Below are 5,698 nucleotides of genomic sequence, written 5' to 3'. Positions count from 1 at the left end.
GTATCGGTCGGTCAAAATTAAGATACGTATTGGAGGGTATCGTATCGTATCGGAGATACACTAAGATACGTTAAAGATACACACATAAATGGCTAGAAAACATTTTTTTAAACACTTTTGCATAAAGAATTTGTTAAAAAAAGCTATTGACAACATGTATTATGCATAAACACTAAATTGAGGGTATCGTACTAAGAATTCAAGGTCTGTAGTTGTCCCATAAATGTAAAATCCTTGTTCCCAACCTTGATTTCCACTTTAGTTAGGGAAAAATATGGTTGACAACAACTTTGGAACAAAAACCCTTCAAAAAATCGTTTTTTTCTGAAAAATTACCTATATTGGCCATTATATGACCGTAGCACCGATACGTAACGATACTCACCGATACGTACCGATATATATATATCGATACTCACCGATACGTGCTGATATATACCGATAGGTACCGATCGATACATACCGATACTCACCGATCGATACATACCGATACGTACCAATACATACCGAAACGTACATTTTAGCTTAATTTTATATTTTTCATAGAGTCGTATCGAGGCATGTCGTATCGTATCGATGTGTATTAGTGGTGTATTGATGCATATCGGTATGTATTGTAGGATATATATCGATACGAAATGATTTAAAAAATTTAATGTATCGTATCGGCCGACTAAATTTAAGATACGTATCGAAGGGTATCGTATCGATATCGGAGATACTTAAAACCATGAGTATCACTACCAATTCACTGACTGCAGATAAAGGAAGCGTCTTAAATTGTATTGCCATTCTACAGGGAACCCTTAGAAGCGTCCCAATTTTCAAGACATGAAGGTGGGCGAAGCTACCAAACCCGAGAGATACTCAGGCGAGACGTCCCCTGGGATTAGACATGAACTTCCCTGTTAACAGAACGGAAATAAAGCAAAACGAAACAAAAGACAGACCTACAAAAAGGGAAAGGATATCATCTACCACACTCTTAAGTCGCCCAGTCAATGGCTGCAGGGAAGATATATACAATCACTCAGGAACACAACTGCCTGCAGACCAAACGAAATTGCCAAGGCCATCCCGAATGGCTTTTGCTTCAGAGGCAGACACAGAGGTACTATAATCCATCTTACACCTTGCTGCAACAAACCTACCTTGCTGATCCTTAATGACCACACCTCTGACACCTTTCCAAGACTCAGCTCACCACGCGACATCAGAAGAGATAACAAAACAACTAGCAGGGGGATCAGATCACTGATCTTCCCAAGATGAGAGATCAGCCTGAGGAGAAGCCAAAGAGGGGCCAGCCAAACAAGAGGACCCATCTCCTAGCTTTCCAAACATGTCAAAGAATAGAAGACCAAGTTAAGGGAAACTCTTATATTAAGCAAAAATGTACTTAAGCCAATACTTGAATCCTATATACCATGGAAAGGTGGAGCTCATTAGTATTAAATTGCGAGGGAGAAACCACCCAAACAGCCGCACTGAACATTGGAAAAGGGGGTGAACAACAGTCTCTTCAGCACTAGAGCACATTGGCCACAAATCATTAGCTCCAAGCTTCTTTTTTGAATAGAAAATGTTTAACAACAAGAAAATTAGAGCAACATGTCCAAATGAACATCTTTACTTTTGGGCACCATTTTCAGATTCCAAATAAATTTCCATAGAATCAACAAGAAAAGGGAAAATGTTGTAAACACCTTCAATGTCTACAGCCCTTTCTGCTTCCCTCTCTCCCTCCACAAACTCCCCTCCCCTGCCCTGCACTCTATAATTCTCATGGCCTTATGTGGGCCAAAACCAACAAATAGAAGGACACTGTTAAATATTATGTACAATCATGTTGAGTAATGAAAAAAAAAAATTTCTTTTTTTATATTTGAAAAATTTCTGCTTCCTTTACCTTTAATTTCCCTTACAACTTACAACTAGACATAGCCTAATAGAAATTTGGGGTTTGAATTAGCTCTCCGACACTGTTCTCACATCATGTTTTTTCTTTTTTGGTAGAATATACTCACATCATGTTGGCAAGATAAAAAAAAAACATATATACATACAAACACACATCCATCTGTCTTTGATGTCTCTCTCTTCATACGCTTTACATGCATAAGGTGGGCCATACGATCTCCATAAGCCATGGATTATGAATAACTTCTCTGACAAAATATGGGAGGATTTTGGACACGTAAGCCAATACATGGGTGCGTATCCCATGTCTTCTCTGCCCTTAGATAATTAATTGGAGAGGATCTTTTTCCTCTTAATCTTATAAAGAACCATTAATGTGTGGACCCATCCTCTAAGGGGTTTTTTATTTATTTATTTTTATCATTACAATAGAGGAGGGTCTTGGGCATATAAATGAGGAAGGGCAAAGTGGCAAGCCCCTCTAAGAGATGCATATTTTGATGTGTGGACCCATCCTCTAAAAATTTGATATGCTATGTTATAATGTCTAAGTGTTGGACCATCGCTTCTCTGGTGAGTGGGGTTTGCAGCCTTCTTCTTTATAGGGCAAGTGTTTTTGTTCGGGAGTGCCCTTTGCAACCAGACAGGCGGTGCCTGAACATAGAGGGACACAACGGTCATTTCACGCACTGTGTCTATGGTGCCCATGCTGCTCCGGAATAGAGAACAGTGTCATTTATTTATGGTACATTAGTGCTTCTGTGTTTCTTTCTCTCTCTCCTCTCCTATAAAATGACATATCTACCCCTAATAATGAGAGAGAGAGAGAGAGAGAGAGAGAGAGAGAGAGAGAGAGAAGTATGATTTTTTTTATTGGGTAGAAGGAAGTATGATTTTGGCCAATCCAATACTGCTGATTCACACCAGGAATCCCTATAATTGATGAATTTTCGAATCAAATGGCCGATTCTAGGGTTTTGAGACCGATTTCGGCTGATTCCGATCCAATCCGGGATCCTACCGATTCCGTCCCCGATTCCTGAATTTAAAACTTGCTCTCGACTTCCCTCTCTCAAAATCAAGGTTTAAAAAGCAAACAGTACACCTTTTCTAGTTTTAGTTTTCAAGTTTTGAAAGGGAGAAGGGAAGGAAATCCAGTTTGTTACTAACAAGTTCGATAGCTCTACAGGGAACCCTGAGCGTGTGTTTGGGGCAAACAGACATGGACAGAAAGCCCTCAAATTCTCCTACCAGCTTCACTGATCAGATGGTTGTGAGTATCCTCCTCTACATTCAAGTCACTTTACCTGTTGGGATGCCGAAAGGCCTTCACCCAACCCTTCAATTCCACAAACATTTTATTCTATTAGTTTCTTTTCTGCTTTGACTGTGGTTATTTTTTATTTTTTTATTTTTTTATTTTTTTATTTTTTATTTATTTTTTAATGCTATTTATTACCTTTGTTTAGGTTCCTGGAGACGTTGCTCTGGACCTCTCAAGCATGCCTAACCAAACCATTAAATTGGGAGGAGAATTGCGTCAGGTGTGTGTTGGTCCTGTTGGAATTCCATTCTTTTGTTTGTTTACATTGTTCACCTTTGACCAGCGTATTTCTGTTTATGCATTTGGCCTTCAAAAGGGTAGAAGTCCTATGATTAACTATCCCCAGACCCCCTTCAAAAGGGAAAAAGTGATATGTCCTTTTGGGGCTTTTGTGATAGAGCTTAGGCTTATTGTGATAGAACAACGTTAGCATCTGGGATGGCTTCTGGCATAAGACTTTTAGAATGCAATGACAACTTTTAACTGGGTTTGTATCTCAGCTTTGAGTCATTCTAATGGGCACAAGTAATCAGGCCCAAAGTTGTTTCATAAATAAAATGCATAGGGTAATATTACCCTTAGGTGATACTGTTCATTATTAGGCACTTTGTTGAGGACAAACTGAAATGTGCTGAAGGAAAGGAGTTGGGGAGTTGCAATCTAAATGGATGTTGCCGTGATTAAACATGTTCCTTTTCTTTTCCCCTCAAACTTGAAAACCATATAAATTAAGGTACCGGGATTTGTATTCTTGCATATTGACATCCTCCCTCCCCAACCCATAAAAAAAGGGGGGGGGGGTGGAGGGATTGTACTGTCGCTGTAGAAACTTGAGTGTTTCAATTTCAAGTTTAACATGATATGCAGCAGGAGTAAATAAAAAATTAGAAATTGAAGAACTCCAACCTAAACCCAAAAGAAAAGTACGAAAAGTGGTACTCTTGAAGTCTATCGAGCCCCATTCTTGAAAGAGCTGATTTGATGCACTGTAAGGAGAGTGCTTATTGTCCATTGTTGTTGTTAGCGATAATGCGTCTTGCCGATAGGATTGTCTAGGAATTTATTGTAATGGTAGGTGTAGTTTTGTCTATAGTGTGTGGCAGTACTATGAGAGGGTAGAGTTGTAATGTTTTTATGATTCCTTTTAATAAGAAGACCATAACACTACCCTGAGAGAGATCTATTTACTCTCTCTATCGGTCGTTGTTTTCTTTTTCTTCTTGTTCCTTCTTATGCATTGGTATTTAGTACTGATCTAACCTTGGTAAATATTGTCACAGTTGTAAAGAAGGCGTCCTTTCATTTTTAGTAGTTGGTTCTGATTGATGTATGTTGAAAAAAAGGGAATGGTGAGAGAGAATTTGTGTGGCCAACCCCATTTAGTAGGAAAATGACTTTTTCCATACTTTTTTTGGGTACCTTTCTAGACTGTTCAAGTGCACCAAGCCACATTCTCAGAGACCTGGAAGTAACAATGATGGTTTATGCTATTTGATTGTTTTCTTTTGCTATATTTGAGATTTGTATTGATTGCTTGGGAAGATGAATACTTGAAGTGCCTTTTCTGACCTGCTCTGAGTGGTGTGCAGTATTTGAGTGTGTTGCTCTATATTATCTGAATAATAAAAGAATAACCCTGTATTTAACATGATAGAATGAGGGTAGGTGTTGGATCCAGGTCTTATGTGGAGATGGTGAGACATGCGTGAATCCCTCCATTCCATGACTATTAAAATTGCTTTGAAAGTAGCAGCATTGAAATTGAGGGCCTGCTTTTTCTCAGGTCTGGCCGGCACAAGGGATTCAAATATGGTGGAAATTTGAACTATCATTCATGGGTTTCACCTTCACAGGCATGGATTCACCTAGTGGTAGAAGAACATTCAGAAAAGTGGTTTGTCTTGAGGAGAAGAAAAGCCTGGTGGCTGTCACACCTTATTAGGAGAGCTAGATCTTTTTCAACCCCCCACAAACATCTTTGTCATTTGGCAGCCAAAAGCTAGCGGCTCCTTGGCTGACTTTAGCAATGGTAGAGTGAGGAGAGCATTGCAATTGTATGACGAGGATAGTTTTAGTGTGGGTGGTCCTTCAGGTTTGCGGGCCTTGTGTACTTGGTACCGATTTTTGTTATCTTTTTTTACTAATAGCAGTGTAACCCAGTGCAAGTCGTGCTTTTAGAGTCTAAGGGGGGGGGGGTTGACAAGAGTTGGACGAAACCTTTGTGGCATTTTTTTTTTTTTGCACGAAGTGGCTGCAATCTGACTTAAACCGTGTTTTCATGATTAACTTGCATTTTGGTCTTTAAACAGCACACCAAATGATGACTCCGTTTTCATGATTCACTAAAAGGGAAAAAATAGAAAAGAATAATCCTGTCCTACTGGCATGGCAGCTGCACTTTCGTGATTGACCAAAAAATTAGGAAAAAGAATAATCCTTTCGTACTAACTTGGA

This window comes from Macadamia integrifolia, chromosome 3 (assembly GCF_013358625.1).
Source record: "Macadamia integrifolia cultivar HAES 741 chromosome 3, SCU_Mint_v3, whole genome shotgun sequence".
Classification (NCBI taxonomy): Eukaryota; Viridiplantae; Streptophyta; class Magnoliopsida; order Proteales; family Proteaceae; genus Macadamia; species Macadamia integrifolia.
Note: the sequence above shows the minus strand (reverse complement) of the source record.